Source organism: Sus scrofa, chromosome 4 (assembly GCF_000003025.6).
Source record: "Sus scrofa isolate TJ Tabasco breed Duroc chromosome 4, Sscrofa11.1, whole genome shotgun sequence".
NCBI lineage: Eukaryota > Metazoa > Chordata > Mammalia > Artiodactyla > Suidae > Sus > Sus scrofa.
This window is the reverse complement of record NC_010446.5, coordinates 70,109,215-70,122,105: the sequence shown is the minus strand read 5'-3', so window position 1 is coordinate 70,122,105 and position 12,891 is coordinate 70,109,215.

The following is a 12,891-nucleotide window of genomic DNA, read 5'->3' as shown; positions in this document are numbered from 1 at the left end:
CCTTAAGTTCTTAGTTTATTGTGCAGCTCATTCTCCCTTTACAGAGCAAGTCTAAAGCCGAGGCACTTTCTATTTAAATAAAGGACACAGAAAAAAATTGAAAGGAAAATTTTGATAAATATTTGATGTACACAAGAGTATTTAGCTCTGAATAGCTGATTGGAGTCCACGTGAGTTCTGAGCTCTGTGTATTTGAATCTCCATTCTTTCTTCTGTAAAATGAGGATAATATTGTTTCATAAATTTTAAGGATTAAATGACGCACCACACTTGAAAGTATTTTGAAACCATAAAGCGATGCACAAGCACGACCTTTATTACTTAGTCCCTCCTGGGAGAATCCGTCTTTAAAGTCATATATAATGCTATCTATGGCAAGGATGATAGGGCAAAATGAAGGACATAAAGCATGAAGCCTGCTCACGGCTTTGGGAACATTACCATTTGGAATGGTTGCATGAATTTCTAGCAAGGAGAATCTACTGCTGGGACTTGCAAATGTTTACAGGTACGCATTCCTCAATGGAGGGTTTGATAAATCCTCTGGATGACATTCCCAGGAAAATGCAAAGGCCTTACATAAAATTCCAAGTGTTTCCAAAAAAGCCCAAGTGAAGAACGTTGTACAAAGCAAAACTCTCCATGAAAAGAGAATCATTTGCACAATTTGGAAGCCTTTTCTTTTTCTCTTTTGTTTATAAGATAAGGCACTCCAAACCATAAATCAAGTAACAATCTAAAAGTCACATTGAATTCAGGTCCCAAACACCAAGTCACCTCCACCCACTTGAACTGAAAGTAATAATGTAATGTACATGATTATACCAGATTGATTTACTAAAACAGACAATATAAATCCCTGTAAACTTCTGAACTAGAAATCACAGGTCAAAGCAGAAGGAGAAGTAACTATAATTACAAGGAATTAATGTAACCGGAAGCATTTTGTAAATTCTAGAACACTGAGTGTGGATGATGCATTGATTAATGTTAATAAAAGTTAAAATTTGGAAATTTCTTCAGTTGAATAGACAAATGCCACTATTATTTCTGAGAGCCAATGAATCCTATTACCATTTACAAATTATGTTCATGCATTCAAATACATATTCTGATCTGTGCATGGATGTTCCAGGATTGACTGAACCTTTACTACTTATTTCTATCTAAAATCACCTTGTAGCTGAGTCCTAATTATTGCCATACTTACTATAACTGAATGCCTCAGAATAGTCGCCTCACATAAGAAGGCAATTTGTAAGATCTCTTCAACCTTTACTTGAAGAGTCTTTTATTATGATGATAAAGGGCCTGGAAACCACATCATATGATGAACAGCTCAAAGAACACCATTCACATAATACCATTGTGAGTACTGCTATCAGCACGTCTTCCTCTCCTCTAATTATTTGTTTATATATCTGTCTCCCCAGGCAGACTGTGAGATTTTTTTCCAGGAAAGGGGCTGTGTTGTATTCATTTTTGTATCCATCCATCCTAACATACAACCTGACATATGGTTGATGCTCAAGACATTTTATAACAGAAGGAAGAAAGTCGATTAGTATGTTAGTTACAGGCAGGTAGATTTTGACTCAACATAAGGGAGATCACTGAACACTTGCTGTATCATAAGCATAAGAGGTCCAGCCAATCCTATATTTGGTCAGGAGCTACATAACGATAATGGTGCAGAAAGAAAGTCTGGGTTTAGGTTTAGGGTTTTGTGAGAAGCCTGTATTGGAATTAAAAGTCTGAAGTTCTATCATTTTCGCAGACACTGTGTGTTGCCAATGTCTTACATTTCTCTCCCAGGACACACACTGAGGTATTCTAAATTATTCTTCACATCTTTCCAAGCTGCTTATTCTTCCACAAATTAGTTTTTAATACCTCAAAAGAAAAAAAAAAGTAGAGCATTCCTAAACTACTGTAGGATAAAAAAAAAAAATCATAGCAATGCAGGTATATGTCCAACTACAAGAAATGAACACCTGTTATACATACAAATTTGAAAAAAATTGCTGCTTTCAATCCCTGAATTTGATTTCTTGATCATACAAGCAACTTAAATGTGCCTCATAAACAACTTTAAAACCTCAATGACCGTAAATCAACAGACAGCAAACTTGACTTTTCAAGACACTGCCGTCGAGAGAGGATTTTTTTTTAACCATGCCCTTTGTCCTTCATACTCTTCAAAGAACTAGAAGCTTTGAGAAGTTTAGGTAAATAAAGCATTACCCCACTGATACAGTGCACAGGATACTGGACTAGAAGCTACAAGATCAACTGTCCCATAAAAAATATCCTGTCTACTTGAATTCCAAACTGGACAGACTCTTAATGCAGACTTTTTCACCTCAATCCTTGGTATACGAACAAACAGAAATAAATACAGCAGTTAGATCTGGAGCAGAGTGGGGGAAAAAAGGTGGCCTGGATAAAAGCATAGAAACTAAAACAAAGTAGGGAAGTAAGGCAAACATCTTGTCTCAAAAAACAAAGGCTAGAAACTCAGAGCAGGATGTGCATAGCATTCTCTTCGGCTCCCTGAGATGAGGAGAGCAATAGCAAAGGAGTGGTCAGAGAGGAAAACCAGAAAAGGAAAGCAGAGGAGTCCTGCATGTGTGGCCCAGGAAAACAGAGGTCAGTCCCAAGAGGAGAATTAAAGCAGAGGGCCAGACTGACACGAAGTCTAGGTCAGAGCTGGAGGCCCAGAGGTAATCTGGCTTTACAGAGTGGCTCCCCCATCAATAATGCTCTCTGCCTTGCTCCTTGTCGTGAGTTAGAGAGACGTCGAGCCCTGTAGATGGATCCTGTTCTTTACTATGCTATGGTCAACTCAAATATTGACACATGCTGCAGGCTTTATAGTGTGTCCTCTCCTGCTGATTTGGGGTTTGAGGATAGACGGTGGGGTGAAAGGTGGAACTAAAAAGGATCTAAGATTCACACAATCAGTCATGGATGATATTCAAAATACCTAATAGCTAGAACAGCAGGAGCATATTCCCAGCAGGCCGGACACTCTAAAATTAGGTTACCAGGGAGTTCCTATTGTGGTTCTGTGGGTTCAGGATCCCACATAGTGTCTATGAGGGTGCAGGCTTGATCTCTGGCCTCACTGAGTGGGTTAAGGATCCAGCGTTGCTTCAAGCTGCAGCTTAGGTTGTAGATGTGGTTTGGATCTGGTGTTGCCATGGCTGTGGTATAGACCACAGCTGCAGCTCCCATCCAACCCCTAACCCAGGAATTTCTATGTGCCAAGAGTACGGCTTTAAGAAGGAAAATATAATAAATAAAATAAAATTAGGATGCCAGCTATGAAAGATAGTACAAGTGTACAGTCACACCTCTGGAATATCAGCCCTACCGAGTTGGCTCGAACATAGCTCTTAGGATGAAGAGGCATCCCCTACTTTGACTCAATCTCCTGCTGCCAAAAGGTCTACCATGTCCTGGACAAATTTTTTTTTTTCCTACTTTTTAGGGCCGCACCTATGGCATACGGAGGTTCCCAGGCTAGGAGTCTAATCAGAGCCATAACTGCCAGCCAAAGCCACAGCCACGGTAATGCTAGATCCGAGCCGTATCTGTGACATACACCACAGCTCACAGCAACACTGGATCCTTAACCCACTGAGCAAGGCCAGGGATCGAACCCGCAACCTCATGGTTCTTAGATTCGTTTCTGCTGCGCCATGACAGGAACTCCTGGACATTTTTTACATTCTAGGGTCCCCTTGAAGTTCATTGCATCTTGTTTCAGAGAAGAGGCCAAAGCAGACCATACATGGTAGATGGAAAATAGAATATTATTTGCCCCGAGTTTTGAAAATGTATAGGTCTATACACATGGTAGAAGAATAAATAGGAAAAGGGGTAATTGTAACAGAAAGAGGACTATAGAAGCGTTCTCAGAATAACCAGGTGGAAGTGGGGGAACGAAATTAACAGTTATTCATTAGGCCATTTGGTATGTTTTTCTTACTGGCTAAGTTACTGAATCTATAAGGACAAGAATGTTTTCATCCCTAATGCATGGAACATAAAAAAAATAATAAAATTTTTATTCTTTCAATCTTTAACCAGTAAACACACACACACTCATTAAACATTTTGAAGAATTTCTATTTCTGGCAGTATGACAGATTACATACTTTGAGAGAACATGGTCAAGATGACAGAGAAAGACTTCCTCCTATGGGCACCACGATCACAGCTATTTACAGAACAACTATCCATGAGAGTGACCTAAAAACCAGCAGAAAAGATTTTCCCACAAATAAAGATGTAAAGGGAGTTCCTATTGTGGCTCAGTGGGTTAAGGACCCAATGTTGTCTCTGTGAGGATGAGGTTTTGATCCCTGGCCTTGCTCAGTGGGTTAAAGATCTGATGCTGCCACAAGTTACAGTGTAGGTGGCAGATGCAGCTTGGATCTGGTGTTGACCTGGCTGTGGCATTGGCCTCAGCCGCAGCTCCAATTCAATCCTTAGTCTGGAAACTTCCTTATGCCACAGGTGCAGCCATAAAAAGAAGAGAATAAAAAGGTATAAAGAAGGAACCACAACAAGACAGATAGGAGGGGCAGAGAGAACAGAAAGTCAAGACCTACACCCCAGGGTAGGCAAACCACAAATGCAAGGATAATCACAATTGCAGAAATTCTCCCCAAGGAGTGAGGGGCCCATGTTAGGCTCTCAGCCCTGGGAACTTTCAATGATAAGATGAGCCCCCAGAATATCTTGCTTTGATGGCCAGTGGGGCTGGCTTATAGGAGAACTAGGGGGCTGTAGGAGACCAAGACTCCACTCTTAAAGGACTCATGCAAAATCTTCCACACTCTGATTCCTAGTTCAGAGGGAGTCATGTGAAAGGAGGCTGAGGCACACCCACTTTCTAATCTGTCAAAATCATATAAACCTCTAAGAGGGAATTTTACAGTGATACAAGCTTAATTCAGGGAACAAAAATCTCAAATAAACAATCTAAACTTACACCTAATAGAACTAGAAAAAGAAAAATAAACAAAGCCCAAAGTTAGACAAAAAGAAGGAAATAATAAAGATCAGAGCAGACATAAATGAAATAAATACTAAAAAAAAAAGAGTAGAAAAGATCAATGAGGAAGTTCTTATTGTGGCTCAGTGATAATGAGCCCAACTAGTATCCATGAGGATGTGGGTTCAATCTCTGCCCTTGCTCAGTGGGTTAAGGATCCAGTGTTGCCATGAGCTGTGATGCAGGTCACAGACACGGTTTGGATCCCACATTGCTATGGCTATGCCATATTCTGGCAGCTGCAGTTCTGATTCTACCCCTAGCCAAGCAACTTTCATATGCCGCACCTACAGCCCTAAAAAACAAACAAACAAAAATCAGTGAAATCAAGAGCTAATTCTTTGAAAACATAAACAAACTTGATAAGCTTTAAGCTTGACTCATCAAGAAAAAGAGGACCCAAATCAATAAAATTAGAAATTAAAGAGGAGTTAACAGCCAACATGACAGAAATACAAAAGATTATAAGGGATTAGTAAAGACAATATACAGCAATAAATGGACAACCTAAAAGAAATGCATACATTTCTAGAAACATATAATCTTCCAATATCGAATCAGGAAGAAACAGATGACATGAACAAACAGATGGCTAGTAACGAAACTGAATCATTAATTTAAAAAAACTTCCAACAAACAAGTTCAAGGCCAGACATCTTCACAGGTGAATTCTACAAAACATTTAAAGAAGAATCATAAACCCATCCTTCTGAAACTATTCCAAAAAACTGAAGGGGAAGGAATGCTTCCGAACTCATTCTAGGAGACCAGCATTACTCTGACACCAAAATGTGACAAAGATACCACAAAAAAATAAATAAATAAAATTACAGGACAATCACTAATGAACACAAATGTAAAAATCCTCAAGAAAATATTAACAAACCCAATTCAATAATACATTACAAAGATCATACACCATGACAAACTAGGATTTATCCCAGGAAGAAAAATGCTTCTATTCTGCAAATCTATCAATGTGATAAACCACATTAACAAATACAGGAATAAAAATCATATGATTGACTCCTCAGATGCTAAAAAAGTTTTGACAAAATCCAACATCTGACATATTTGCAAAAAAGTGGGTACAGAGGGAACACATCTTAACATAAGAAAGGCCATTTGTGACAAAACTACAACTAATGTCATACTAAATTGTGAGAAGCTAAAAAGCATTTCTTCTAAGATCAGGAACAAGACAAATGCCCATTCTTGCCACTTTTACTCAACACGGTATTGGGAGTCCTAGCCATAACTATCAAAGAAAAAAAAAAAAAAGAAGAAGAGAGAAATAAAAGGCATCCAAATGAGAAAGGAAGAAGTAAAAGTGTCACTGTTTGCAGATGACATGATACTATATATAGAAAATTCTAAACATGACACCAAATAAAAATTGGAACTAATGAATTCGGGAAAGTTGGAGGATACAAAATTAATATATAGAAATCTGTTGCATTTGTATACATTAAGAGTGAACAATCAGAAAAATCAATTAAGAAAACAACCCCATTTACAATTGCTACAAAAGAATCAAATAACTAGGAAAAAATCTAATCAAGAAGATAAAAAACCAATACTTGGAAAACTATGACATGAATGAAGGAAATTGAAGACAACACAAATGGAAAGATATACAGTGCTCGTGGACTAGAAGAATTAATATTTTTAAATGACCATGCTCCCTAAGGCAATCTGCAGATTCAATGTGATTCCTTTCAAAATATTAATGGTGATTTCACAGAACTCAAACGAACAACCCTAAAATTTGTTTGGAAACACAAAAGACCCTGAATAGTTAAAACTATCTGGAGAAAGAAAAACAAAGTTGGAAAGCTCTGATTTCAAACTATAATACAAAGTTACAGTAACCAAAACACTATGATACAGGCACAAAAGCAGACACATAGATCATTGGAACAGAATAGAAAGCCCAGAAATATACTCTCTTTTATATGATCAATTAATCTAAGACAAATGAGGCAGGAATATAGACTGGGGAAGAGGAAGTCTCGTCAATAAATGGTATTGGGAAAATTAGAGAGCAATATGCAAAAGAATCAAACAGGACTTCTTTCTCACACCATATACAAAAATAAACTCAAAATGGATTAAAGATTTAAATGTAAGACTTGAAACCATTAAACTCCTAGAAGAAAACATAGGAAGAACACTCCTTGACTTTAGTCTTAGTAATATTTTTTGAACATGTCTCTTTAGTCAAGGGAAATAAAAACAAAAATTTTTTAAAATGAACTACATCAAACTAAAAAGCTTTTAAACAGAGGAGGGAACTGTCAACACACCAAAAGGCTGCCTACTGAATGAGAGAAGATACTTGCAAATAATATATCAGATAAGGGGTTAATATTCAAAATATCCAAAGAACATACATCTCAATATCAAGACACTTAAGAAATTTAAAAATGAAAAACAGGTAGAGGATCTGAACAGACATTTTTCCCAAAGAAGGCATACAGATGGCCAACAGGCTTATAAAAAGATTCTCAACATCACTAATCATCAGGGAAATGCAAATCAAAACAATGAGAATGACACATCGCACCTGTCAGAATGGCTATCATCAAAAAGACAACAAATAGCAAGTGTTAAGGATGTGGAGAAAAGGGAACCCTTATGCACTGTTGTGACTGCAAATTGGTAAAGCCACTATAGAAAACAGTATTGAATTTCCTCAAGATATTAAAAACTAAACTGCCATATGACCCATCAATTTCATTTCTGGGTGTTTATCTGAAGAAAACAAAAAACACTATTTCAGAAACACACATACACCCCTATGCTCATGGCAGTATTATTCACACTGGGCAGGATATGGAAGCAACCTAAGTGTCCACAGATAGAAAAAACAAACAAAAAAGATGCAACACACACACACATACACACATAAATATTACTCAGCCATAAAAAAAGAAATCTTATAATTTGTGGATAGATCTAGATGGTATTAGGTTAGTGGAATAAATCAGACAAAGAAGGACAAATACCACATGATCTCACTTAAATGTGGAATCTAAAAAAAAAAAACAAAAACAAAACAAAACAAAACAAAAAAACCAAAAAAAAAAAAAAAAAAAAAAACAGACCTTAAGAGCTTGTTTGGAGGTTCTAACTAGGGGAGCACAGCAACTTGTATACCCTTGACCAAAGAATGGTCCTCCTCTATCAGGTATGGTCGTTCTCTTCAACTGAGTGCACAGCTTCGGGACGGATGCACATGGAGCAATGAGGGAGGAAGGGGACACCTGCCAAGCCAGCCAGATATCTGAGTCAACCCTAGTGATCAATGGGGTGACAGATGTCACAGCCAAATCGCCCTCACATCCAATGCCACAGTCATCAAGACAGTGTGGTACTGGTACCAAAACAGACATACAGACCAATGGAATGGAATAGAGAACACAGAAATAAACCCAGACACCTATGGCCAATTAATCTTTGACAAAGGTGGCAAGGACATAAAATGGAGAAAAGGCAATCTTTTCAGCAAGAATTGCTGGGAAAATTGAGCAGCTGCTTGCAAATAAATGAAACTAGAACATACCCTCACACCATGCACAAAAATAAACTGAAAATGGCTGAAAGACTTAAATATAAGACAAGACACCATCAAACTCCTGGAAGAGAATATAAGCAAAACATTCTCTGACATAAACCTTACCAATGTTTTCACAGGTCAGTCTCCCAAAGCAACAGAAATTAGAGCAAAAATAAACCAATGGGACCTAATCAGACTGACAAGCTTTTACACAGCAAAGGAAACCAAAAAGAAAACAAAAAGACAACTTACAGAATGGGAGAAAATAGTTTCAAATGATGCAACCGACAAGGGCTTAATCTCTAAAATATACCAGCAACTTACACAACTCAACAGCAAAAAAGCCAACAACACAATGAAAAAAATGGGCAAAAGACCTGAATAGACAATTCTCCAAGGAATCTGTACAGATGGCCAACAAGCACATGAAAAAATGCTCAACATCCCTGATTATTAGAGAAATGCAAATCAAAACTACCATGAGATACCACCTCACACCAATCAGATTGGCCATCATTAATAAGTCCACAAATGACAATTGCTGGAGGGGCTGTGGAGAAAAGAGTACTCTCTTGTGCTGTTGGTGTGAATGTAAGCTGGTACAGCCACTATTGAAAACAGTATGGAGTTATCTTAGGAAACTATACATAGAACTACCATATGACCCAGCAGTCCCTCTTGGGCAAATATCGGGACAAAAGTTTCCTTAAAAAAGACACATGCGCCCGCATGTTCATTGCAGTATTATTCGCAATAGCCAAGACGTGGAAACAACCCAAATGTCCATCAACAGATGAGTGGATTAGGAAGATGTGGTATATATACACAATGGAATACTGCTTAGCTATAAAAAAAGAACAAAATAATGCCATTTGCAGCAACATGGACGGAACTAGAGACTCTCGTACTGAGTGAAATGTCAGAAAGAGAAAGACAAATACCATATTATATCACTGATAACTGGAATCTAATATACAGCACAAATGAACCTTTCCACAGAAAATAAAATCATGGATTTGGAGAAAAGACTCCTGGTTGCCGAGGGTAGGGGAGGGAGTGGGATGGATTGGGAGCTTGGGGTTAATGGATGCAAACTATTGCTTTTGGAGTGGATTAGCAATGAGATCCTGCTGTCAAGCATTGAGAACTATGTCTAGTCACTTGTGATGGAGCATAATATGAGAGAAAAAAGAATGTAAGTTGGAGTTCCCGTCGTGGCACAGTGGTTAATGAATCTGACTAGGAACCATAAGATTGCAGGTTCAATCCCTGGCCTTGCTCAGTTGGTTAAGGATCCGGCATTTCCAACAGCTGTGATGTAGGTTGCAGACACAGCTCGGATCCCGCATTGCTGTGGCTCTGGTGTAGGCTGGCGGCTACCGCTCCGATTCGACCCCTAGCCTGGGAACCTCCATATGCCCCGGGAGCGGCCCTAGAAAAGGCAAAAAGACAAAAAAAAAAAAAAAAGAATGTAAGCATATATGTGTAAGTGGGTCACTATGCTGTACAGTAGGAAAAAAAAATTGTACTGGGGAAATACAATAATAAAAAATAATGTGATAAAAAATAAATAAATAAAAATAAAATCTATAAATAAATAAATAAAAATTTAAAAAAATGAATTGAAATCAGATTCGTAGATAGAGATCAAATGGGTAGCTGCCTAAAGAGAGGGGTTCTGAGGGTAGTTAATAGGCGAAGGGGATTAAGAGTTACAAAATCTCCAGTTATATAACAAATAAGTCACAATAATGTAATATAAAGCATAAGAAATGTGTTCAATAGTATTGTAATAACTTTGTCTGGGGACAGATGCTTGCTAGACTAACCATGGTGATCATTTCATAATGCATGCAAATGTCAAATCATTATGTAGTACACCTGAGACTAACATAATATTGTATGTCAACTACATTTCAATAAACAAATGGACAAATAAATGTTTTGTTTAACCCTTCCACTGGAAACAACAACAAAAGAGACACATTTTAAAATCTTGTTAAATGTATTGGTCAGCTAGCAGGAAAATAAAGCATTATCAGAAGTGAAAGGTTAAGTGAAAGCAGGAGCCCAGAGAATAAAGACAGTTATACAAAATGTAGTGTGTTTGAACTTTGGTTTTGTATTTCTCAGGGCATATGAAACAAGGACCAAAGCACAGGATCTACTCAAGCACTGGAATCTAATATATAGAAGTCAATTGTACTTCCATATGTCAAAATCATATAGTTAGAAACTGTAATTTTAAAAATGCATTGATAGTATAAAAACAATACAATATCAAGAAATAAATTTAACAAAATTTCTACAACGTATCCCTGGAAAATTTTAAAAAACAGCTTGATAAGCATTAAAAATACTTACATAATTAGAGAGAGATACTTCATGTTCATTTATTAGAAGACTATATAATTTAAGAATTCTCTCTAAAGTGGTTTATAAATTCAATATTATTTCCAATAGTTTTATTGGTATTTTTATTTAAGTAGACCTTTAACTCATATCTCACAAAAAAATCAATTCTAGGCACATTAAAGATTTAAATGTAATAAATAAGGTAATAAAACTAGTAGAAGACCATATGGGAAAACTTTATGACCTCACAGTAAAGAAGACTTTCTTCAAAAAGAGCAAACATATCCAAGTCATAAATGCAATGCATGATCAATTTGGCTACGTTAAAATTGAGAAATTCTATCTTTAAGACAACATAAAAAAGTCAACCTCTAAGCCACAATGTGAAATAAGAATACATAAGCAATCTTGGTCAGCCACAAGCACCTTTGGACAAACTCGTAAAGACATCATTACTCAAAATTTTTGTGTGCATAGTTTTGTACAACTTAAACCACCTCAGTAAGCACCATCCCTGGTCTCATATCCCCACATCCCCATATTCTCACCTAATTATGTGCACACACATACCCTCCAGATTCCGGCATAGATACCAGCAATTTAACCACTTCATACCTACTTTTGACCTTTAAGATGAGGCCACCATTTTAAGCGAAGTGGGAATTGGTCCTCCAAGACTAGAGGCAGGAGAGAGAAGTGATTTTAAGGGAATTCCAGAGCTCAGGAGCTGGCTCAGGGTTTGCTTTTCTGAGTGCACACATGGTGATTTGTGGTTTTGTGTACCTATGTGGGATTTGGAGAAATGGACTCTCCCCCACTGCTCTAGGACTAGCCCTAACTGCACACTAGCATATAAGTTAATACGATGGAATAAATATGAATAGTGCATCTTTAGATGTGCTGTCTTGTTCAATACACAACCAGTCGTGTATGTATACAACATGTATATGATGACCTTGAAAAATGTCTTATGAGTCAACAAGAATATTCTGTACAATACTAATTACACAGTGACCACATTAATGAAATGAATAGAATATGGAAATAACAGGAAATAAGAAGAGGAATAAATCACAATGCTACTCCAAAAAATCTAAATATTTTCATCTGGGGAGTTCCCACTGTGGCTCAGTGGTAATGAGCCTGACAAGTTCCAACACTGTGGCTCAGTGGGTTAAGAACCCAACTAGTATCCATGAGGATGCTGGTTTGATCCCTGGCTCTGCTCAATGAGTTAAGGATCCTGTGTTGCTGTGAGCTGTGGTGTAGGTCGAAGACACAACTCAGATCTGGCATTGCTATGGCTACGGTGGAAGCCAGCAGCTATAGCTCCAATTCAACTGCTAGCCTGGGAACTTCCATATACCACAGGTGCGGCCCTAAAAAGCAATAAATAAATAAATAAATACTTTCATCTCTGTCAGTAGCTCTCCAAACATTTTTATCAAAAAATGGTGTGACTTAGACCTAAGTAATTATACATAAAAATAAGTATTTTACATTGTCTGTGGAGCTTTTATTGTGTATTATACATTGTGTTGAAATCTCCTTATATTCAATTTTAAAGGATAAAAATATGAGCCGTTAACTTAAATTCAGGAATATGGAATAGAGTTAAGAGAGAAACCCATGTTCCATTTCACCATTTTTTTAATTTTCAAAATCATATGGCCTCTAAATATTCTATTTAGTGAAGAGGATGCTCAATATTACTAATTATTAGAGAAATGCAAATAAAAACTACAGTGAAGTAAACCCAAGGCCAATATAATATTCAATGGAGAAAAGTGAAAGCATTCACATTAAAATTTGGAACAACACAAGGATGCTCACTTTCACCACTTTAATTCAACATGGTCTTGGAAGTCCTGACCACAGCAATCAGACAAGAAGAAGAAATAGAAGTTATCCA